We start from the raw sequence: 25,811 nt of genomic DNA, 5'->3' as shown, positions 1-25,811 counted from the left end.
GTCCTAAACTTTCATTATTAAACCGTTCTTGAACTGTTAATCTTTTGTCTGTGGGCCTTACACTCTGTTCTGGCTAAGTGCAAGGCACGTGATTTCTAGTTTGCTTGGGGAACAGAACCGGTCCCCTAGTGACCACAATCCACAAATGGAACTGTTTTAATATGAAGTTGAGGCTTGGAGAACATATTTCTCAACAGGCAAGAGGGCAACATCCCAAGGGAAGCAAGATCTTGGGGGGGGGGAGGGGGAATGTCAAACAACAGAAAAAATATCCATGTATGCTGGGGGGGGGGGGCAACCTCCTTTAGGCTACTGGAAAAAAAAGAAGGAACGTGTCACGCTCTGCCACACAGAAGAAAGTAGGCGACAAAATCTAAGGTGACAAAAAGGGGTGTATCACATTGTTTGTAATGCTCCCCCCTGCGAAAACACTTCGCAATTTTTTTTAAATAGCACTTTGGAGGGGGGAGGTTCCATTCCAGCCTTCTATGTGCTATATTACTTTCCTGCTTCCAAAGAATGGTTAAAACAGAGCGACTCCGAAATAAGTATTTGTATTGTCAAAGGCTAATGCTGATAAATAAGTATTTGTGTTTATATGATTCATTTCATTGTTTTAAATATTTCATATGTATTTTAAACATCGCTTTAATGCTCTAAATGTCTTTATCGAAGGTTTCCAAATACCTAAAAATGTGTCCATACACAATTGTAGTACGCCATGTGCTCAAATGTCAATAAAGTTTTCAAGCCCTCAATTAATTGATTTGTGTACTGTTGTACTGCAAGGTTTTAGCTGTAGTAGGGGCCCAGAGAATCCATCTTCACTGAACTTCGGTTGAGGGTTTCCAAAAGATGTGCAGATAGTTTAAAGGGATATAACCATCTTCAAAAATCGATGAACTTTATAACACAGAATTAATATGAGCAATAACTTCTGCTGCAATATATATTTTTTAATTTCTACCCTATCTATACTTTCCCCTTCATAGTTAGTTATTGGATTTTGACTTTTCCCCCTTTTTGATCTTAAAAAAATAAATTAAAGACTGCTTGAAACGTTTCAGTGTCACTGCCTTGGGGGCCTTGAGTAGTGGTGGTGGTGGTGGTGGAGGAGGAGGAGGAGGAGGAAGAAGAAGGGTTTCTATCCCCCCTTTCTCTTCCATAAGAAGACTCAAAGGGGCTTACAATCTCCTTGCCCTTCCCCCTCACAACAAACACCCTGTGAGGTAGGTGGGGCTCCAAGAGAGCTCCGAGAAGCTGTGACTAGCCCAAGGTCACCCAGCTGGCGTGTGTGGGAGTGTACAGGCTAATCTGAATTCCCCCAGATAAGCCTCCACAGCTCAGGCGGCAGAGCTGGGAATCAAACCCGGTTCCTCCAGATTAGATACACGAGCTCTTAACCTCCGACGCCACAGAAATGTTGTAGAATCACAGAGTTGGAAGAGGCCATAGAGGCCATGTAGTCCAACACCCTGCCCAATGCCGGGTCAGCCTAGACTCGCATCTCTGACATGAGTCCATCCAGCTGTGGTCTGAAGACGGCCAGTAAGGAACAGCTCAACTCCTTTCCAGGCAGCTGATTACACTGATAAAACTAATCTTACTTTCAATATTTTTCTAATATCCGGTAGGAACCTTCCTCCCCGTAATGTACACCTATCATTGCAAGTCCTGTCTTCTATTGCCAACAGGAACAGTTCTCTGTCCTCCTATAACTGATGTCCCATCATCTGGAATATTGTGTACAGGTATGGGAACTGCAATTCAAGAAGGATATTGACAAGCTGGAACGGGTCCAGAGGAGGGCAACCAAAATGGCCAAAGGTCTGGAATCCATGCCCTGCGACGAGAGATTTAGGGAGCTGGGTGTGTTTGGTTTGGTGAAGAGAAGGTGAAGAGGTGACATCATAGCCATGTTTAGATATCTGAAGGGATGTCATGTTGATGACGGAGCAAGCTCGTTTTCTGCTGCTCCAGAGACTAGGGCCAGGAGTCATGGGTTCAAGGTGAAAGAAAAGAGATCCCACCTAAACATCAGTAAAGGCTGTTCTACTACAGTGGAACGAACTACTTCAGAGTGTGGTGGAGTCTCCTTCTCTGGAGGTTTTGAAAGAGAGGCTGGATGGCCATCTGTCAGGAGGGCTTGGATTGTGTCTTCCTGCCTGGCAGGGGGTTGGGTTTGATGGCCCTGGGGTTCTCTTCCAACTCTATGATTCTACGGTTTGTTTTACACCAAGAGGACTCAAGAAATTGAAACCTTATTTTTAGATATATCTGTATGCCTGAAGAATATTGATTAGCTAGTATGCATGTATGCTAGGATTTAGTTATATGAAAATTCTCAAGAAACAAATTCTGGGAAGATTCTATGTACCAACAAGACACATAGAACTGAATCCAGTGGTCATTTTAAGCTAAGTGGAGGCGGAAAGGTTTCAGCAGATTTCCTTCTACAATTTGTCCCCATGCTGTTTATGAGCATTCCGTGCCCTCCGGGAAAGGAATTTTGGCTGTTCTACAGTGGAACGCACTACTTCGGAGTGTGGCGGAGACTCCTTCTCTGGAGGTTTTGAAAGAGAGGCTGGATGGCCATCTGTCAGGAGTGCTTGGATTGTGTGTTCCTGCATTGCAGGAGGTTGGACTGGATGGCCCTTGGAGGTCTCTTCCAACTCTATGATTCTATACACTTCAAGAGAGCCATCATGTCCCCCTTGAATCTCCGCTTCTCCAAACTGGACATTCCCAAGACGCTCAGCTTTTCCTTCTAGGGTCTGGTTTCCAGGCCCCGGTCATCCTCTGCACCCACTCCGTTCGGTCCACGCCCTTTTCTAAGTGAGGCCCCCAGAAGTGCTCACAGCCCTCCAGGTATGGCCTGACTGAGGCGACATGCAGCGGGGCTATGACGTCTTGCAATTTAGATGCTGTGCCCCTAATTGCACACCCCATTTAAATAAATAAATAAAATGATCCCTCACCCGCATTATGGAAGTGGCTGGACAAAATGCATTCAGGACTGGAAAAATTTTTTCAAAGGCCGAGTCGGTCAACAGGCTGTTATTAACCACAACCCCTACGTTCAGGGCGCTTCATTACTACCACACTGTGCTGTGTGCAAAGAACAGGCCTCGGCTACACGACAAGGGGGTGAATTTCACTCCCAACAGCCTATCAGAGATGAAAATGCTTGAAGAGAATGATCAAAGCAGCACATGCAACAATAGCTTTAGGCTGGGAAGAAAAGAAAAAATGGACAATCCAGAAATGGCTGGAATATATCTGGGAACAGGTGACACTGGACATTTTCAAAATAATAACAAAAAATAAACTGTGGCAAGATAAACAGAGCGAGATCTTGAAGATATGGACCATATATGTGGACTGGATGAAAGAAGCTGGAGTCAATGAGGAGAAATGGCAGAAAATATTACAAAGAATGAACTTACTGCTGTTTGTTTGAAAAAACTATGAAAATATATAGGGGGGAGGGGAAAATGTATTGTTTGAAAACGAATGAAGAAGAGTAGTAATATAAAATGAAATATTCAAATAATACAATAAAAAATTATTTAAAAAAGAAAATGCTTGAAGAGGGAGAAAATGGAAGAAAAAGATCGTTGCCGGAGACTGCAACAATGAAAGCATAGATCAGGTTTAGACAGATTCGTAAAAGAGAGGTCTATCAGTGGCTAGTAGCCACGGGAACTTAAAGGAACCTCCGAACCCGAGTGCTGAGAGACAACATCAGAGGACAACCTCTGTCTTTGTGGCTGGCCCTGCAGGACAACTGGTTGGCTGCTGTGAGGCAGGATGCTGGACTACATTGACCTCCGCTCTGATCCAGCTGGAATCTTCTTACGTTTCCATGAAAGCTTCACCCTCTATGTCCTGTTGTTGGACCTCCACAGGAGCTAGTTGGCCACTGTGTGAGACAGGATGCTGGACTAGATGGACCGCTGTTCTGATCCAGCAGGGCTCTTCTGATGTTCTCATGAAGGCCTCAGCCTCTATGCCTACTGCTTGGACCAGCAGAAAAACTGGTTGGCTACTGTGTGAGACAGCATACTGGACCACTGGTCTGATCCAGAAGAGCTTTTCTGACATTTTTATGGATGCCGGGCTGGATGGACCGCTGTTCTGATCCAGCAGGGCTCCTCTGATGTTCTAATGAAGGCCACGGACTCTGTTGTCAGCCCTCCAGAGGAACTGGTTGGCTATTTTGTGAGATGGGATGCTGGATTAGATGGACCTGATCCAGCTCTTCTGATAGCCTTATGAAGACCTCCGCCTCTGTGCCCTGTTGTTGGACCTCCAGGAGGACTTGGTTCGCTGCCACATGAGACAGGATGCTGTACTAGTTAGATCACTGGTCTAATCTAGGAAGACTTCTCTGATGTTCTTACGAAGGTCTTGGCCTGTTTGCCCCATTGTCAGATCTCCGGGGGGAACTGGTTGGCCACGCTGGGAAGCAGGATACTGGACTAGACAGACCACTGTGGTCTGATCCAGCAGGCCTCTTCACATGTACTTATGACTCCGAAACATTTATCTGCTCCCTAAAATTTTGATGCTGATAAATAATGTTGGCATGTTCCTCAACTTTTTGAAAACCTAAAGTGTAGAGCATGGTACCATGATTTTTATTATGGTGTCTAAATATTGGTGTTTTTGCCACTTCACTTTCTTTACTTGGGTTTCCCCCCCAAATAAAGAGGAGGGAACAACTAAGCGATGGACCGTTTTATGCAGAGGAGCCAAGGATAAGGGTGAGACAACTTTGCACACGCAAGCTGCAGCGTTTGGAGGGAACAGAGTTTGGAAACATTTCAGTTTGCTAAACATCAGAATAATATTTGCAAGCGATATGCACCAGCATTTCAAGCATTCCACCTGGAGAGCAGCAGGAAGGAAAGAAAGGCGAGTAATCTCTCATTTCCCAACAGGGGTTGTTCCAGTCCCAGGGAACAGTGGCACATATGTTGTTAAATTTCTCCCTCCCTTGCCCAACATCCAACTATGTGACCTCTGCTGTACATCAGAATCACCCCTGACTACTGAGGTGTCAACTTGATTGAAGGATTGGAACACCTTCCTTATGAGGAGAGGCTGCAGCGTTTGGGACTCTTTAGTTTGGAGAGGAGACGTCTGAGGGGGGAGATGATTGAAGTCTATACAATTATGCACGGGGTAGAAAATGTGGACAGAGAGAAATGTTTCTCTCTTTCTCACAATACTAGAACCAGGGGGCATTCATTGAAAATGCTAGGGGGAAGAATTAGGACTAATAAAAGGAAACACTTCTTCACACAACGTGTGATTGGTGCTTGGAATATGCTGCCACAGGAGGTGGTGATGGCCACTAACCTGGATAGCTTTACAAAGGGCTTGGACAGATTTATGGAGGAGAAGTCGATCTGTGGCTACCAATCTTGATCCTCCTTGATCTCAGATTGCAAAGGCCTTAGCAGACCAGGTGCTCAGGAGCAGCAGCAGCAGCAGAAGGCCACTGCTTTCACCTCCTGCACGTGAGCTCCCAAAGGCACCTGGTGGGCCACTGCGAGTAGCAGAGTGCTGGACTAGATGGACTCTGGTCTGATCCAGCAGGCTAGTTCTTATGTTCTTATGTCCACAGCTGGGTGTAGAAGAGGCATCATGTGAAGGAGCTTCTCCCAATATAGTAGAAAAAGGTAAATGGATCACTTCTACACAGACACCAAATAAATGTTGGTAGGAGATCAACAATATCCATCAACCTTTCTGATAAAGGTGGAAAGTAGAAGAGTTTGGATTTATACCCCACGTTTCTCTCCTGTAAGGAGACTTAAGGTGGCTTACAAGCTCCTTTGCCTTCCTCTCCGCACAACAGACACCTTGTGAGGTAGGTGGGGCTGAGAGAGTTCAGAGAGAACTGTGACTGGCCCAAGGTCACCCAGCAGAAATGCAGGAGTGCAGAAACACATCTGGCTCACCAGATAAGCCTCTGCCACTCAGGTGGAGGAGTGGGGAATCAAACCTGGTTTTCCATTTTAGAATCCACATGCTCTTAACCACTACACCCTGCTGGCTCCTCAAACCATCTCAAACACTCAACAAACATTGAGACTGTCCATTACAGGGCGGGGATCGGGGAAAATTCTCCTCTCGCAGTCAAGAATCGGAAAAAAAATGGAATCGCTCTTAATTATAAAGGCGACATGGAACCTCGACATATAAGCTCATCCCTGAATACAAACGGCTCAGCTGTCACCTTCTGCCCCACCCTACAAGAGATCATGCATGAAAATTATGACAGTGAGGGTGGAGTGATGGTGAAAAGGTCAGACTAGGATCTGGGAGATCCAAGTCCGAATCTCAGCTCTGCCCGGAAAAGCTTGCAGTCACACACTTCTGTCCTAGCCTACCTCATAGGGTTGTTATGTGGACAAGATGAAGAGGAGAACAACGAAAGATGCTTTAGGTCCCCGCTGAGAAGAAAGTTGAAAGCAAACCCTAAATCACAGGTGTCAAACTCATAGTCTCCAGATGGTATGGACTACAATTCCCTTCATCCCCTGCCAGTATCAGGGGTGATGGGAACTGTAGTCCATAACATCTGGAGGGCCGCGAATTTGACACCTATGCCCTAAATCAGAGGTCTTCAAACTATGGCCCTCCAGATGTTCAGGAAGTACAGTTCCCATCAGCCTCTGCCAGAATGGCCAAGTAGCAGGGCTGATGGGAATTGTAGTTCCTGAACATCTGGAGGGCCATAGTTTGAAGACCCTTGCCCTAAATAAATAAATGCTAGGCTTTGTCTGACTCAAACAAAACCGTTCTCTTAAAGACAAAAGCCAGAAGCTCACAAATTCTCATCTCCTAAAACAAGTGACATCTACCCACTGCAGCATGTTGTGGGTTTTTGGGCCTGTGTGGCCAAGGTCTAACAGTTCTTGCTTCTAACGTTTCACCAGCAGGAGTAAAAACTACCAGACCACGGCTACCCATCCCGGAAAACCCACAACCACCAGTTGACTCCGGCCATGACAGCCTTCGACTACACACATCCGTTGCAAACTGGTAAGCTGCCCCATGCATGATAGTTCAAACAGATGACACCTCTACAATTTGACAAAGGAAGAGTCCCAAATATTTAAGTTCATGTATGCCGCCGCCACTTTTTCAAGCAAACCACACACAAAGGCCCTTCAGTGCTCTGGTTCAAGCCAAGTTCTGCCAGCCACCCTGTCAAAGGATGGCAACAGATGTTCCAATATGGCATCCCTTACCCAGAGCATTCACCGGCCATCCTCTCACGAGACAGACTTTCCATTGTGCAGGGAGGAAATCAGTGTGTGCCCCCCACCAAAAAAACAGGAGGAACCCATAGAGACCCTCTCAGGAAAACGCTTCCCCCATTTGCTTCCCACCATGGTCTATTGGGGGCCAAGCCAATACTATTGGGGGGGGGAGAAAATCAGTGCCCCCCAACACAGAAGGAACCCATAGAGACCCTCTCAGGAAAAGGCTTTCCCCATTTGCTTCCCACCATGTTCTATTGGGGGCCAAACCAATGCTAATGGGGGCGGGAGAAAATCAGTTCCCCCCCCCCCCCCCCCACCCCCCCCCCCCCCCCCCCCCCCCCCCCCCCCCCCCCCCCCCCCCCCCCCCCCCCCCCCCCCCCCCCCCCCCCCCCCCCTCCCCCCCACCCTCCCCACCCCCCCGCCCCCCTCCACCCCCCCCCCCCCCCCCCCCCCCCCCCCCCCAACACCCCCCCCCCCCACCCCCCCCACCCCCCCCACCCCCCCCCCCCCCCACCCCCCCCCCCCCCCACCCCCCCCCCCCCCCACACCCCCCCCCCCCCACGCCCCGCCCCCCCCACCCCCCCCCCCCCCCACCCCCCCCCCCCCCCACCCCCCCCCCCCCCCACCCCCCCCCCCCCCCACCCCCCCCCCCCCCCACCCCCCCCCCCCCCCACCCCCCCCCCCCCCCACCCCCCCCCCCCCCCACCCCCCCCCCCCCCCACCCCCCCCCCCCCCCACCCCCCCCCCCCCCCACCCCCCCCCCCCCCCACCCCCCCCCCCCCCCACCCCCCCCCCCCCCCACCCCCCCCCCCCCCCACCCCCCCCCCCCCCCACCCCCCCCCCCCCCCACCCCCCCCCCCCCCCACCCCCCCCCCCCCCCACCCCCCCCCCCCCCCACCCCCCCCCCCCCCCACCCCCCCCCCCCCCCACCCCCCCCCCCCCCCACCCCCCCCCCCCCCCACCCCCCCCCCCCCCCACCCCCCCCCCCCCCCACCCCCCCCCCCCCCCACCCCCCCCCCCCCCCACCCCCCCCCCCCCCCACCCCCCCCCCCCCCCACCCCCCCCCCCCCCCACCCCCCCCCCCCCCCACCCCCCCCCCCCCCCACCCCCCCCCCCCCCCACCCCCCCCCCCCCCCACCCCCCCCCCCCCCCACCCCCCCCCCCCCCCACCCCCCCCCCCCCCCACCCCCCCCCCCCCCCACCCCCCCCCCCCCCCACCCCCCCCCCCCCCCACCCCCCCCCCCCCCCACCCCCCCCCCCCCCCACCCCCCCCCCCCCCCACCCCCCCCCCCCCCCACCCCCCCCCCCCCCCACCCCCCCCCCCCCCCACCCCCCCCCCCCCCCACCCCCCCCCCCCCCCACCCCCCCCCCCCCCCACCCCCCCCCCCCCCCACCCCCCCCCCCCCCCACCCCCCCCCCCCCCCACCCCCCCCCCCCCCCACCCCCCCCCCCCCCCACCCCCCCCCCCCCCCACCCCCCCCCCCCCCCACCCCCCCCCCCCCCCACCCCCCCCCCCCCCCACCCCCCCCCCCCCCCACCCCCCCCCCCCCCCACCCCCCCCCCCCCCCACCCCCCCCCCCCCCCACCCCCCCCCCCCCCCACCCCCCCCCCCCCCCACCCCCCCCCCCCCCCACCCCCCCCCCCCCCCACCCCCCCCCCCCCCCACCCCCCCCCCCCCCCACCCCCCCCCCCCCCCACCCCCCCCCCCCCCCACCCCCCCCCCCCCCCACCCCCCCCCCCCCCCACCCCCCCCCCCCCCCACCCCCCCCCCCCCCCACCCCCCCCCCCCCCCACCCCCCCCCCCCCCCACCCCCCCCCCCCCCCACCCCCCCCCCCCCCCACCCCCCCCCCCCCCCACCCCCCCCCCCCCCCACCCCCCCCCCCCCCCACCCCCCCCCCCCCCCACCCCCCCCCCCCCCCACCCCCCCCCCCCCCCACCCCCCCCCCCCCCCACCCCCCCCCCCCCCCACCCCCCCCCCCCCCCACCCCCCCCCCCCCCCACCCCCCCCCCCCCCCACCCCCCCCCCCCCCCACCCCCCCCCCCCCCCACCCCCCCCCCCCCCCACCCCCCCCCCCCCCCACCCCCCCCCCCCCCCACCCCCCCCCCCCCCCACCCCCCCCCCCCCCCACCCCCCCCCCCCCCCACCCCCCCCCCCCCCCACCCCCCCCCCCCCCCACCCCCCCCCCCCCCCACCCCCCCCCCCCCCCACCCCCCCCCCCCCCCACCCCCCCCCCCCCCCACCCCCCCCCCCCCCCACCCCCCCCCCCCCCCACCCCCCCCCCCCCCCACCCCCCCCCCCCCCCACCCCCCCCCCCCCCCACCCCCCCCCCCCCCCACCCCCCCCCCCCCCCACCCCCCCCCCCCCCCACCCCCCCCCCCCCCCACCCCCCCCCCCCCCCACCCCCCCCCCCCCCCACCCCCCCCCCCCCCCACCCCCCCCCCCCCCCACCCCCCCCCCCCCCCACCCCCCCCCCCCCCCACCCCCCCCCCCCCCCACCCCCCCCCCCCCCCACCCCCCCCCCCCCCCACCCCCCCCCCCCCCCACCCCCCCCCCCCCCCACCCCCCCCCCCCCCCACCCCCCCCCCCCCCCACCCCCCCCCCCCCCCACCCCCCCCCCCCCCCACCCCCCCCCCCCCCCACCCCCCCCCCCCCCCACCCCCCCCCCCCCCCACCCCCCCCCCCCCCCACCCCCCCCCCCCCCCACCCCCCCCCCCCCCCACCCCCCCCCCCCCCCACCCCCCCCCCCCCCCACCCCCCCCCCCCCCCACCCCCCCCCCCCCCCACCCCCCCCCCCCCCCACCCCCCCCCCCCCCCACCCCCCCCCCCCCCCACCCCCCCCCCCCCCCACCCCCCCCCCCCCCCACCCCCCCCCCCCCCCACCCCCCCCCCCCCCCACCCCCCCCCCCCCCCACCCCCCCCCCCCCCCACCCCCCCCCCCCCCCACCCCCCCCCCCCCCCACCCCCCCCCCCCCCCACCCCCCCCCCCCCCCACCCCCCCCCCCCCCCACCCCCCCCCCCCCCCACCCCCCCCCCCCCCCACCCCCCCCCCCCCCCACCCCCCCCCCCCCCCACCCCCCCCCCCCCCCACCCCCCCCCCCCCCCACCCCCCCCCCCCCCCACCCCCCCCCCCCCCCACCCCCCCCCCCCCCCACCCCCCCCCCCCCCCACCCCCCCCCCCCCCCACCCCCCCCCCCCCCCACCCCCCCCCCCCCCCACCCCCCCCCCCCCCCACCCCCCCCCCCCCCCACCCCCCCCCCCCCCCACCCCCCCCCCCCCCCACCCCCCCCCCCCCCCACCCCCCCCCCCATTCTTCTTCTTCTTCTTCTTCTTCTTCTTCTTCTTCTTCTTCTTCTTGAAAGCTCTATGGGGTTGTTATCAATCAGCCCCCATTTGATGGCACTTTTTGACACCACCAACAAGCTGAGGCTGGTTTTATATAAGTCAAGGCCCTGACCTGAAAGGTAACAGACACAGTGTGTAACAGGCTTCTCTCTGCGATACACTTCTGAAGATGCCAGCCACAGATGCAGGCGAAACATTAGGAACAAGATCTACCAGACCACGGCCACACAGCCCGGAAAACCCACCACAACCAGTTGAATCTGGCCATGGAAGCCTTCGACAAAACAAATTAAACTAAATTAGCCTAAATCTTTGTAGTGGGGCAAAATTTGCTTAAATCTATATCTCTTCCCTTCTTTATCCATTTAGTCGTGTCCGACTCTTGGATCCTCTGTCAACGAGTCCCCTCCACACTTCCCTGTTTGCCACAACTTCTTTCAATGGGTTGATGTTCATGCCCGTGTGTCCCTCTTAATGGTTTCCAACCAAAGAGTCATTGGCCTACCCAGTTTCCATTTACCACTGACCATTCCGAGTGGCATCTCTTTTTCCAGTGAATTTGCCCTCATCACATGTCCGAAGTAGGTCAGCTTCTGTCAAGTGATCTTGCCCTCCAGGGACATCTCTGGGTTAATACGTCCCAGGACAGCTTTGTTGGTGACTCTAGCTGTCCGTGGGATTCATAAAAGTCTTCTCCAAAACCACAGCTCAAAGGCATCTATTTTCCTTCTATCTGTTTATGACAGTGTTCATGTCTCACAACCATATGTCCTGATTGGGAACACGGTGGCTGTTATCAGTCTTTGTTTGGTGGCAATTGAGACATCTTTGCACTTCCATAGTTGGTCCATACTCACCATGGCTGTGCTCCCAAGGGCTAAGCATTGCTTGAGCTCGGCTGTTGAGCCGCCATTAAGACGGCTGAGGGATCCAAGAAAAATGAAGCTGTCAACCACTTCTATTTCTTCGTTGTTGATTTTAATATGGACGTCTTTGTTGGCAGTGGTCATGATCTTGGCCTTTTTGATGTTTAGGTGAAGTCCCATCTTTCTGCTTTCTTCTTCTAGTTTCTGTACCAGTTTCTTCAGGTCCTTCTCACTCTCAGCCATTGGGTTGTATCATCTGCATACCTCAGGTTGCTGATGATTCTTCCGCCAATTTTCACCCCAATTCATTCATTCATTCATTCATTCATTCATTCATTCATTCATTCATTCATTCATTCATTCATTCATTCATTCATTCATTCATTCATTCATTCATTATTTGGTTTTCTATACTGCCCTATCCCCGGAGGGCTCTGGGCGGTGCACAACATACAATTTCACCACAAATACAACCAAAACAAAGGGAGCAAGAACTAAATACAGATAGATAAATTACAAATTACACAAGCGCCAGTAATTATAAAATATAATTACTAAAATTCCTTTAAAACAGCGGTTAATGCAAGAAAACGGCGTGCAGCGAAAACCCATATTTAAAACCCTCCCCAAGAGGGAGGAAGGGCGGGTCCCATCGATGTTTAAGTCCAGCTTCCTCATGATCACTTCTGCATGGAGGTTGAACAGAAAAAGAGAGAGGATGCATCCTTGTCTACCGTGTTTCCCCGAAAATAAGAACATAAGAACATAAGAACATAAGAACAAGCCAGCTGGATCAGACCAGAGTCCATCTAGTCCAGCTCTCTGCTACTCGCAGTGGCCCACCAGGTGCCTTTGGGAGTTCACATGTAGGATGTGAAAGCAATGGCCTTCTGCGGCTGTTGCTCCCGAGCACCTGGACTGTTAAGGCATTTGCAATCTCAGATCCGAGAGGATGAAGATTGGTAGCCATAAATCGACTTCTCCTCCATAAATCTGTCCAAGCCCCTTTTAAAGCTATCCAGGTTAGTGGCCATCACCACCTCCTGTGGCAGCATATTCCAAACACCAATCACACGTTGCGTGAAGAAGTGTTTCCTTTTATTAGTTCTAATTCTTCCCCCCAGCATTTTCAATGAATGCCCCCTGGTTCTAGTATTGTGAGAAAGAGAGAAAAATTTCTCTCTGTCAGCATTTTCTACCCCATGCATAATTTTATAGACTTCAATCATATCCCCCCTCAGACGTCTCCTCTCCAAACTAAAGAGTCCCAAACGCTGCAGCCTTTCCTCATAAGGAAGGTGCTCCAGTCCCTCAATCATCCTCGTTGCCCTTCTCTGCACTTTTTCTATCTCTTCAATATCCTTTTTGAGATGTGGTGACCAGAACTGAACACAGTACTCCAAGTGTGGTCGCACCACGGCTTTATATAAGGGCATGACAATCTTTGCAGTTTTATTATCAATTCCTTTCCTGATTATCCCCAGCATAGAGTTTACCTTTTTCACAGCTGCCATACATTGAGTTGACATTCCCATGGAACTATCAATTAAGACGCCCAAATCCCTTTCCTGGTCTGTGACTGATAGCACTGACCCCTGTAGCGTGTATGTGAAGTTTGGATTTTTTGCCCCTATGTGCATCACTTTGCATTTTGCTACATTGAACTGCATTTGCCATTTCTTAGCCCACTCACCTAATTTATCAAGGTCCGCTTGGACCTCCTCGCAATCCTTTGTGGTTCTCACCACCCTACATAATTTGGTATCATCTGCAAACTTGGCCACCACGCTACCCACCCCTACTTCCAGGTCATTTATGAATAGGTTAAAGAGCACTGGTCCCAATACGGATCCTTGGGGGACACCACTCCCCACATCTCTCCATTGTGAGAATTTCCCATTTACACCCACTCTTTGCTTCCTGTTTCTCAACCAGTTTTTAATCCATAGGAGGACTTCCCCTCTTATTCCTTCATTGCTGAGTTTTCTCAACAGTCTCTGGTGAGGAACTTTGTCAAAAGCCTTTTGGAAATCCAAGTAGACGATGTCCACTGGTTCCCCCTTATCCACATGCCTATTTACATCCTCAAAGAACTCTAGTAAGTTTGTAAGACAGGATTTGCCTCTGCAAAAGCCATGCTGACTCTTTCTCAGCAGGTCTTGCTTTTCTACATGTTTTATAGTTTTATCTTTAATGATAGATTCTACTAATTTACCAGGAACAGATGTCAAACTGACTGGCCTGTAATTTCCCGGGACCCCCCTAGATCCTTTCTTAAAGATTGGTGTGACATTGGGCATCTTCCAGTCTTCAGGGATGGAGCCTGATTTCAGGGATAAGTTGCATATTAAAGTGAGAAGATCAGCAATTTCATGCTTGAGCTCTTTAAGAACTCTTGGGTGAATGCAATCTGGGCCAGGGGATTTGGTAACATTTAGTTTATCAATGGCTGCCAGAACTTCTTCCTTGTCTACCACTATCTTTGCTAGTTCCTCGGATTCGCCTCTTAAGAAGCTTGGTTCAGGTGCAGGAATGTTCCTCACCTCCTCTTGGGTGAAGACAGATGCAAATAATTCATTCAGCTTTTCTGCAATCTCCCTGCCATCTTTTAGCACACCCTTTGTTCCTTTGTCATCTAACGGGCCTACCGCTTCCCTTGCTGGCTTCCTGCTTTTGATGTACTTGAAGAACTGTTTGTTGCTGGTCTTGATGTTCGCAGCCATGCGTTCCTCATAATCCTTTTTTGCCTCCCTTACAGCTAACTTGCTTCTCTTTTGCCACCATTTGTGTTCCCTCTCATATTCTTCATCAGCCAAACTGGACTTCCATTTTCTAAAAGACATTTTCTTTTTTCTGATAATTTCCTCAACCTCTCTTGTTAACCATGGTGGCTTTCTTTTGGACTGGGTGCTGCCTTTTCTAACCTGTGGAACACATTCCAGCTGAGCTTTTATTACTGTGTTTTTAAATAACCTCCAAGCATCCTGGACAGTTTTGACTCTCTTGATTTTCCCTTTCAGCTTCCTGTGCACTATCCCCCTCATCTTTGAGAAATTTCCCTTTCTGAAGGCGAATGTAACTACATTAGTAGTTGCCACTTGTTCGCATGCTGAGATACTGAATCTGACAGCATTGTGGTCGCTGTTCCCTATCGGCTCAGCAACACTGACTTCCTGCACCAGGTCCTGGGTCCCACATAGAATTAGATCTAGGATCACCTCTCCCCTGGTTGGTTCCACAACCATCTGCTCTAAGCCACAGTCATTTAGCATATCCAGGAATGTTCTCTCCTTACTATGACCTGAACATGCATTTTTCCAGTTTATATGGGGATAGTTAAAATCACCCATTACCACTACATTTTTGTTTTTGTTGGCCTCTCTAATTTCTTTTTCCATCTCAGAATCCTCTTGTGCACTTTGGTCAGGGGGACGATAATATATTCCTAATATTAACTCCACCCCCAATGCGCCCTGTCCTATCCTTCCTATAGAGCCTGTAGCCTGGTATAACAGCATCCCACTGGTTCTCCTCATTCCACCATGTCTCTGTAATGCCCACTATATCAAAGTCCTCCTTCAAAACTCTGTACTCTAGCTCCCCCATTTTAGGTCGAATGCTTCTACTATTAGCATAGAGACACCTGTATACCCTGTCTCTGTCCTTAACCTGGGATTTATGTGCTTTACCCTCAAGTCTTTTGTAGACACTATCCCTTGTCACATGCACATTGCTATGTTCCTCGCTTGTATGTGGTTGATTTAGAAAAACCTCCCTCTCTGTCTGCATCCCCATAGATACTGTATTCCGAACCGAAGTCACCTCAGCTCCTGTCGGCTTTCCCCCAGTGATCAGTTTAAAAGCTGTTCTGCCACCTTTTTAATGTTGAGTGCCAGCAGCCTGGTTCCTCTTTGGTTAAGATGAAGCCCGTCCCGTTTGTACAGGCCTACCTTGTCCCAAAAGGTTCCCCAGTTCCTGACAAATCTGAAACCCTCTGCCTTACACCACCTTCTCATCCACGCATTGAGACCCTGTATCTCCGCTTTCCTAGCTCGCCCTGCGAACCTGTAACCTGGAACGGGTAGCATTTCTGAGAATGCCACCTTGGAGGTCCTGGACTTCAACCTGTTTCCTAGCAGCCTAAATTTAGCTTCCAGAACCTCCCGGCTACATTTCCCAATGTCGTTGGTGCCAATGTGGACCACAACTGCTGACTCCACCCCAGCACTGTCTAAAAGCCTATCTAGACGAAGCGTGACATCCGCAACCTTCGCACCAGGCAGGCAAGTCACCATGCGGTCATCACGCCTCTCACAAACCCAACTCTCTACATTTCTAATGATCGAATCACCCACTACAAGGAGCCCCCCACCTCCCCGAGGGGTATCCTCAGTGCGAGAGGATAGCTGATCACCAGTTAAGGAAGGGATCCCATCTAAGGGAGCATTTTCCCCCACCTCAGACTGGCACCCTCCATCCCCAAGGCCTTCATTCTCCATGACATCTGAAGAGATGTCACCTTGGGAGTGGGTCTCGGCTGTTAGGTCCCTGAAAGCCTCGTCTGTCACCCTCTCTGCCTCTTTCAGCTTCTCCAGGTCTGCCACCTTGGCTTCAAGAGAACGCACACGTTCTTTGAGTGCCAGGAGCTCATTGCAGCGAGGGCACACCCACGACTTCTGTCCTAGTGGCAGATAGTCATACATGTGACACTCAGTGCAAAACACTGGAAAGCCCCCATCCCCCTGCTGGCTTTCTGCCTTCATATCTGATTTGTTTAGATATTTAAATATTAAGCTTTTAGTCACTGCCCCCCTGGAGCTATCTGCATGTACTATCTGTAAAATATGTCCTTATTAATTTAAAAAACAAAAAAAAATAATTAAAATTGCGCTCGCCACTGGTTCCAGAGACTGAACTAAAGCCCCACCTCTCAGGACAAAAGCCCCACCTCTGAGGACAAAGAGGAACAAGAGATGACTGCTGCTACTCCTCTCTGCTGGTTCCAGAGACTGAACTGATATTTAAAAATCCGGGTCTATTTTATCCCAGTTTCTCCCTTTGCATGGGGGCCCATTTCTGTGAAGGAACTGAGTTAAGAAATACTCCAATTTCTTTTGCACGAACCCGACTTTTTTGTTTTGTTTTTACAGTGCAGATGCAGCACGCATGCTCCAACATCCCCAGTGTGCTGCATTCTGGTTGGCTCCCCCCTCCAAAGGCAAAGCTTCTGATTGGTGATCAACAGCAACCGCGGAAAAACCAAGCAGGACACACAAACCCCTTTTCTCTAGCTTTGGAAAGGAGCTGGTGCAATGAGCAACACGGCAGGCATGTCGTGCTATAGGAAGAAAAACTTTTGGCCAATACTGGGCAGAGCACTATGTCCCATCCACATTTAAAGGTGTGCAACTCCCCCCCCCCCCCCCCGATATACCAAATAACATTTGACTGGTCTTTGAGGTTGTCACAGGGTGAGAGCATCCTCCCAATCAGGTGCTACCCTCCCCCCACCCCCCATGGCCCTATTGGGAATGTGAGCCTGGAGCTGTGGGGCTGGGCCAGAGGCATATCTAGGGAAAAGGTAGCCCGGTTCAAAATCTGAGTTTTTTGCCCCCTCCCCACCTCCCGTATGGATTGGAGCACCTTCCTTATGAGGAGAGGCTGCAGCGTTTGGGACTCTTTAGTTTGGAGAAGAGACGTCTGAGGGGGGATAGGATTGAAGTCTACACAATTATGCATGGGGTAGAAAATGTTGACAGAGAGACATTTTTCTCTCTTTCCCACAATACCAGAACCAGGGGGCATCCATTGAAAATGCTGGGGGGGAAGAATTAGGACTAATAAAAGGAAACACTTCTTCACGCAACGTGTGATTGGTGTTCGGAATATGCTGCCACAGGAGGTGGTGATGGCCACTAACCTGGATAGCTTTAAAAAGGGCTTGGGCAGATTTATGGAGGAGAAGTCGATCTATGGCTCCCAATCTTGATCCTCTTTGATCTGAGATTGCAAATGCCTTAACAGTCCAGGTGCTCGGGAGCAACAGCCGCAGAAGGCCATTGCTTTCACTTCCTGCATGTGAGCTCCCAAAGGCACCTGGTGGGCCACTGCGAGTAGCAAAGTGCTGGACTAGATGGACTCTGGTCTGATCCAGCAGGCTAGTTCTTATGTTCTTATGTATGGGCGGCCACCCTCCCCCACCACAACCAAACTTTTTTTGCACCAAAGTCACCATCACAAGAGGGGTGGGGTGAGCGATCTTCCGCCCCCACTCACGTGACTAAATGGCCACAGCCCATGGACATTTGACCCCATAGGTCCCCCTGAGCAGCACGCCCCTGGGCTGGGCTCTCCAGGCTGTGGCTCAGCTAGCGAGCGGCGCTTGGCGAGAGTTAGCTGGAACAGGGTGAGTGCTCGTGCTTTTCCATGTGGCCTTTCTTGCCTGGCACCTAGAAGAGCTGTCAAAGGGCAGAAAACTTGCTTGGGGGACGTTTGGAAAAGGGTGGTCTGCAACTCAGCAGAAATTAACCTGACATGATGTGTGGCAGGAGATCAGGCTGTGGGTTGAGAAAAGTAAATCGGTGTCCCATTTTGCCTGGGTCCTACTCGGCTTAACTTCTGAGATCTTTCTTTGTGAAACAGCTTATTAGCACTTTGGTCGCATCCTTTTGAAAAAAAAGGCAGGGTCGATGTATTTACGGCTCCCCCCGTGTATTGCCTTTGAGGTCGTTTTGCCGATGGGTTGCAGCACTGACATTAGACATCGTCCTATGCCAGTGGTGGCGAACCGATGGCACGGGTGCCAGAGGTGGCACTTAGAGCCCTCTCTGTGGGCACATGCAAACAGAGTGCCCCCCCCCCCCACATCTAGGCTGGCCTGGGCCGCTGGGCTCGATTATTAGCATTAAACCTAAGACCTAGTTTTGGGGAAGCAGTGTAGGTAACCCTGTTAAGTGCTGTTAAACCCCACTGATTGTCATACAAAGAACTAAAGCCTGATCCTTTACCTGGGAGTAAGCTCGGTTGCTGGCAATGGGGCTTGCTTCTGAGTAAACCCTCCTAGGGTCGTGATTTACCCATTGGAAGATTTACCCATTCAAAGAAAAGCCACCAACTACCACCAAGCTTACTCCCGAGTAATGCATGCCTCGGAGCCAACCGTTTTTTCTAAACTAAAACCCCAGTGTTCAGGTTAAATTGCTGTGTTGGCGCTTTGTGATAAATAAGTGGGTTTTGGGTTGCAATTTGGGCACTCGGTCTCGAAAAGGTTCGCCATCACTGCTCTATGCGTTAGATGCTTTTGTAGAACAGCCTGGCAACTATTATTGCAATTTGGTCCTTTGAAAAGGAAATCGGGGATTTAATTTGCGCTGTAAACCGCAGCCGATTGTTATTTTTGTCAGTTGTGGGAGGTGTGTTCTGTGCTCTGTTGTTGTTTTTAGCTTCTGAGTTCTGACAAGGTCAGCTTCGCATGGGCTCTCTAGGGCAGGTCGCAGCCATTAGAACATCGTTCACGCATTAGCTCCATTTCTTGGTGTGTGGTTTCCAGAGGGGAAATCTGAACTGAGTAGAAAAACCCCCCAGAGTGCTTTAGCTTCAACTTGAGAGCCGCTTTAATGCTCACGGAGAAGTAGCTTAAGAATCGGGTGCAAGATGAAGTAGCTTAAGAATCGGGTGCAGAATTTGCCGCTGAACAGCTGCATGCGGGTGGGGCAATAGGGCAGAGTGGTGAAAGCCAGCAGAGGTGGGATCCTTCTTTTGAAAGTATCCTTCTTTTGATTTCTAGAAACAAAATTAAGTATTTGAAAGTATTAAGTATTTGACCGGCAGTCAATGAGAGGAGAAGTAGTTGTTGCTGTTGGCAGTAGACGATAGGACTTGCTAGAATGAGTTTAAATTATGGACAGAAAGAGACCAGCGGGAAATTAGGAACTTTTTTTTTACAGTAAGAGTTTTTTACAGCAACAGAGAAATTATTAATGCCCCACCCCTGGAATGCCCGGCCACGCCCCCGTCGTGCCCCGCCCAGCCCCATTGGCGCTACGCCACTGTTTGAATCCCACCACCATGGGAACCTGTTACTAAAATTTGTGGATCCCATCACTGGTGGAATTATAGGTGAGGGTCTGCATGTCAACAGGTGCTGGCCCCCTGAAACTTATTTAAGTGTTTATTGATGTTTATTGATGTTATTTACAGTCTGTTTTTCTCCCTTTGGACTCAGGAGGATAAGACAGATTAAGTCAATGCAATCAACAGGAAGAGATCTCTGCTTGAGCGGTGGGGGGGCGGGGGATGTAAGCCGAAAATATAAACAAGCAAACAGATCAGAGAGAAATCTGAAATAGACCCCCAGTCCTTCGACTGTCCAATTTTTATATCCCCCCAAATGGCCTGGTCCCGAACACGACTCTTCCATTACCGCGATCTGTGGAGGGGGGAAGAATTAGGAGTAATAAAAGGAAACACTTCTTCACGCAACGGGGGATTGGTGTTTGGAATGTACTGCCACAGGAGGTGGTGATGGCCACTAACCTGGATAGCTTTAAAAAGGGCTTGGACAGATTGATGGAGGAGAAGTCGATCTATGGCTACCAATCTTGATCCTCCTTGATCTCAGATTTCAAATGCCTTAGCAGACCAGGTGCTCGGGAGCAGCAGCAGCAGAAGGCCATTGGTTTCACATCCTGCACGTGACGTCCCAAAGGCACCTGGTCTAGATAGACTCTGGTCTGATCCAGTAGGGTAGTTCTTATGTTCTTATGTTCTTAAAGGTGGACCCAACGATCTGAGACCAGTATCAAATGGGTCCGTGCCACTTCCAAGCTCCACGTAGAGAGTGGGGGTGGTGTGGGGGGAGCTGGTTGGCCCCACTCCTGAACTCCACATGAAGATCAGGTTCCTGCTGAGAAATCCACGAGGAGTCTGAGGCTGGGGTGTGGCTGGGAGAGGCACCAGGTGTGAGCTCTGGGCACTGTGCTGTATGATGTTACTGTTGGAAGAAAGGGACTTTACGTTGTTTCCTGCCTCAACCTATAGAGGAGGTTATTTACTAGATAGCCAGTGACTAGAAAGGGACCTATGAATTTGTCACCTTTCCTCTATCATGCTAGTCCTACCCCTTTGATGTTAGACTGATACTCTTAGGAACGTCCTCCCTTCCAGAGGTGGGATCCAGCAGGTTCTCACAGGTTCCCAAGAGTAGGCTACTAATTATTTGTGTGTGCCGAGAGGGGGTTACTAATGGGTGATTTTGCCACGTGATTTTTGCCTTAGTTACGCCCCTCCTCTCAGCAGTAGCGCGCAGTACTTGAAGCAGTCTAGCAGGAGGGGCACCGGCGTGCGTGGCAGCCTGCACCTGCGTGGATTCGTTTCCCGCCCCAGGACCGGCGTAGCGGCTGCATCCTTGCCACAGCCCCGCCCAGGAATGCCCCGCCCCCGGAATGCCCAGCCCTGCCCACATTGTGCCCCGCCCAGCCCCATTGGCACTACGCCACAGTTTGAATCCCACCACCATGGGAACCTGTTACTAAAATTTTTTGATCCCACCACTGCTCCTTTCCTTCCGCCTCCTTCTCAGAACTCTCCATCTTACTTTCACCATGCCTAGGGAGAGGACGTGTCTCCTGCGCATCCATCTCCATCCAGCTAGAATAGGACAGTTAGTGAACCTCTCTCTCCACCTTTCTATCCAGAATGGAGTTCACTAATAAATACTCTTTTTAATAGATTAGAAACTACAAACGACTCTGACTTTCTTTTGTGTCCTAAGATCTCTCTTACCAAGATCATTCACACGTGCGTGCCAAGGTAAGCTCCGCTGTGTTTTAGCCTCTGTGCACTCTGCTTGTGCAAAGGGAAAACACACATGAGGTGCTGTTTCTCCCAACCCTGCAGAAGTCCTTCCTCTTCCAACATCGTGTAGTTGTTTAAGAGTGGTGGACTCTAATACGGAGAACCAGGTTGGATTCCACGTTCCTCCACACGAGCGGCCAATTCTTATCTGGTGAAATGGGTTTGTTTCCCTGCTCCTCCACGTGAAGCCTGCTGAGTGAACCTGGGCCGATCACAGTTCTCTCAGAACTCTCCCCACTTACCTCACAAGGTGTCTGTTGTGGGGAGAACAAAGGAAAAGAGCTCATAAGCTGCTTTGAGTCTCCTTAAATCAGTGGTGGCGAACCTTTGGCACTCCAGATGTCATGGACTACAATTCCCATCACTTCCTGTGTAACCCCCATGCTCAGAATGGGTTGACACAGTAAGGGGTGGAGACTCAGAGCAGCACAAGGCAGCAGACCTCATGTAGTTGGAGGAGACAAGGCTACCAGACTAGGACCTTGATTTCTATAAGCCCTTAACACCTTGTTAAGGTAAACTGCAATATTGTTGGGAACTACTGGGAAGGTAGTTGTTTATTTTTTGCTATGTTGTAAATGTTGGAGTTTATTGTTTCAGGGTTTCTTTTTGTGGTTGTAATGGGTGAGAGTTCTCCTGGAAACCTTCATCATGTTGAATCCTGTTCATCAAGCCCTTGGAGTCTTCAGGAGCCAACCCACTTGCCAAGAAGACTTGGACTTGGCAGTATCAGTAGACTGTAAATATAAGGACTTGAAATTGCAACCTGAACAGGACCTTGAAATGTAATGTTAAATGTTGATGTTATATGTTATGTGTTAAGAAAGTAAACCATTTTGTTTTTTAAAAATCGTTGTTGCAAACTCATTCCAGGTTCTGCCCCACAGAACCCACAAGCTGAGGTTACACCTGCCAGCATGGCCAATGGGCTGATGGGAATTGTAGTCCATAACATCTGGAGTGCCAAAGGTTCGCCACCACGGCCTTAAATGCAAGATGCAAGATATGAAATGCAACTCTTCTTTTTCTTCTTTCCAATCCCTGCCCAGACTCCCCCGCCCCAAAATCTACACACACACTCACTCACTCACTCACTCACTCACTCACTCACTCACACACACACACACAGCCCCACATCAGCCCACCCAGAATTGCCCCAATAAATTAAGCCGTCCTTCCCTCCAGTTCAGGCTTTCCAAGGCGGGCTGGGGTAAATCAGGTAGGGGTCAAGGCCCTGGCCTCTCGGGTGGGGGCATGGACGAGGCCCCCTCTTTTGTTTTCGATTCTGCAGGGAGGGGTCGGCTGTTTTCAATAAGTGGAATCCAGGTGACCTTCCAGCAGAGTCTAAAATTTTCCCCGGGGACTCCCCTGGACAGCTCTGCGAGGGACCCGGCTGGCCGGCCGGCCATCTAATGGCCTCCCCGTTTTTCCTTTTCTCTGCTTCTAATTTACTGAGTGCTAAATACAAATATTACAACTTCCCCTCCTTGGGGCTGGTTTACGCAGGCAGCCCCCGGCAGGGCATTGTCCTATTGTTTGGAGAGGGAAGCTCCGGCTGGAAATTAACCTGCTGTTCACCCCAGCGGCCAGTTTCACACCCTGTCCCTTCTGGGGATTGAGAGGAGGGCGGGCGGGAAAGAGGAGGCCAACAAACAGCCCAAGAGGAGGAAAGTAAACAGCCGGGAAAGGAGAACGCAGGGCCCTGCTTGGGTTTGAGACACACTCTTCTTCTTCTTCTTCTTCTTCTTCTTCTTCTTCTTCTTCTTCTTCCCCACCCCCCCCCCCCCCCCCCCGCCCCCCGCCCCACAACCCCCCGGGCCCCCCCACCCCCCCCCCCCCCCCCCCCCCCCCCCCAACGCACGGACCCCCCCCCCCCCCCCCCCACCCCCCCCCCCCCCCACCCCCCCCCCCCCCAACACCCCCCCCCACCCCAACCCCCCCAACCCCCCCCCCCCCCAAACCCCCCCACCCCCCCCCACCCCCACACCCCCCGCCCCCAACCACCCCTCCCCCCACACCCCCCCCCCCCCACCCCCCCCCCCCCCCACCCCCCCCCCCCCCCACCCCCCCCCCCCCCCACCCCCCCCCCCCCCCACCCCCCCCCCCCCCCACCCCCCCCCCCCCCCACCCCCCCCCCCCCCCACCCCCCCCCCCCCCCACCCCCCCCCCCCCCCACCCCCCCCCCCCCCCACCCCCCCCCCCCCCCACCCCCCCCCCCCCCCACCCCCCCCCCCCCCCACCCCCCCCCCCCCCCACCCCCCCCCCCCCCCACCCCCCCCCCCCCCCACCCCCCCCCCCCCCCACCCCCCCCCCCCCCCACCCCCCCCCCCCCCCACCCCCCCCCCCCCCCACCCCCCCCCCCCCCCACCCCCCCCCCCCCCCACCCCCCCCCCCCCCCACCCCCCCCCCCCCCCACCCCCCCCCCCCCCCACCCCCCCCCCCCCCCACCCCCCCCCCCCCCCACCCCCCCCCCCCCCCACCCCCCCCCCCCCCCACCCCCCCCCCCCCCCACCCCCCCCCCCCCCCACCCCCCCCCCCCCCCACCCCCCCCCCCCCCCACCCCCCCCCCCCCCCACCCCCCCCCCCCCCCACCCCCCCCCCCCCCCACCCCCCCCCCCCCCCACCCCCCCCCCCCCCCACCCCCCCCCCCCCCCACCCCCCCCCCCCCCCACCCCCCCCCCCCCCCACCCCCCCCCCCCCCCACCCCCCCCCCCCCCCACCCCCCCCCCCCCCCACCCCCCCCCCCCCCCACCCCCCCCCCCCCCCACCCCCCCCCCCCCCCACCCCCCCCCCCCCCCACCCCCCCCCCCCCCCACCCCCCCCCCCCCCCACCCCCCCCCCCCCCCACCCCCCCCCCCCCCCACCCCCCCCCCCCCCCACCCCCCCCCCCCCCCACCCCCCCCCCCCCCCACCCCCCCCCCCCCCCACCCCCCCCCCCCCCCACCCCCCCCCCCCCCCACCCCCCCCCCCCCCCACCCCCCCCCCCCCCCACCCCCCCCCCCCCCCACCCCCCCCCCCCCCCACCCCCCCCCCCCCCCACCCCCCCCCCCCCCCACCCCCCCCCCCCCCCACCCCCCCCCCCCCCCACCCCCCCCCCCCCCCACCCCCCCCCCCCCCCACCCCCCCCCCCCCCCACCCCCCCCCCCCCCCACCCCCCCCCCCCCCCACCCCCCCCCCCCCCCACCCCCCCCCCCCCCCACCCCCCCCCCCCCCCACCCCCCCCCCCCCCCACCCCCCCCCCCCCCCACCCCCCCCCCCCCCCACCCCCCCCCCCCCCCACCCCCCCCCCCCCCCACCCCCCCCCCCCCCCACCCCCCCCCCCCCCCACCCCCCCCCCCCCCCACCCCCCCCCCCCCCCACCCCCCCCCCCCCCCACCCCCCCCCCCCCCCACCCCCCCCCCCCCCCACCCCCCCCCCCCCCCACCCCCCCCCCCCCCCACCCCCCCCCCCCCCCACCCCCCCCCCCCCCCACCCCCCCCCCCCCCCACCCCCCCCCCCCCCCACCCCCCCCCCCCCCCACCCCCCCCCCCCCCCACCCCCCCCCCCCCCCACCCCCCCCCCCCCCCACCCCCCCCCCCCCCCACCCCCCCCCCCCCCCACCCCCCCCCCCCCCCACCCCCCCCCCCCCCCACCCCCCCCCCCCCCCACCCCCCCCCCCCCCCACCCCCCCCCCCCCCCACCCCCCCCCCCCCCCACCCCCCCCCCCCCCCACCCCCCCCCCCCCCCACCCCCCCCCCCCCCCACCCCCCCCCCCCCCCACCCCCCCCCCCCCCCACCCCCCCCCCCCCCCACCCCCCCCCCCCCCCACCCCCCCCCCCCCCCACCCCCCCCCCCCCCCACCCCCCCCCCCCCCCACCCCCCCCCCCCCCCACCCCCCCCCCCCCCCACCCCCCCCCCCCCCCACCCCCCCCCCCCCCCACCCCCCCCCCCCCCCACCCCCCCCCCCCCCCACCCCCCCCCCCCCCCACCCCCCCCCCCCCCCACCCCCCCCCCCCCCCACCCCCCCCCCCCCCCACCCCCCCCCCCCCCCACCCCCCCCCCCCCCCACCCCCCCCCCCCCCCACCCCCCCCCCCCCCCACCCCCCCCCCCCCCCACCCCCCCCCCCCCCCACCCCCCCCCCCCCCCACCCCCCCCCCCCCCCACCCCCCCCCCCCCCCACCCCCCCCCCCCCCCACCCCCCCCCCCCCCCACCCCCCCCCCCCCCCACCCCCCCCCCCCCCCACCCCCCCCCCCCCCCACCCCCCCCCCCCCCCACCCCCCCCCCCCCCCACCCCCCCCCCCCCCCACCCCCCCCCCCCCCCACCCCCCCCCCCCCCCACCCCCCCCCCCCCCCACCCCCCCCCCCCCCCACCCCCCCCCCCCCCCACCCCCCCCCCCCCCCACCCCCCCCCCCCCCCACCCCCCCCCCCCCCCACCCCCCCCCCCCCCCACCCCCCCCCCCCCCCACCCCCCCCCCCCCCCACCC

This window comes from Sphaerodactylus townsendi, linkage group LG05, assembly GCF_021028975.2.
Source record: "Sphaerodactylus townsendi isolate TG3544 linkage group LG05, MPM_Stown_v2.3, whole genome shotgun sequence".
NCBI classification, from domain to species: Eukaryota; Metazoa; Chordata; class Lepidosauria; order Squamata; family Sphaerodactylidae; genus Sphaerodactylus; species Sphaerodactylus townsendi.
This window is presented reverse-complemented; position numbering follows the sequence as displayed.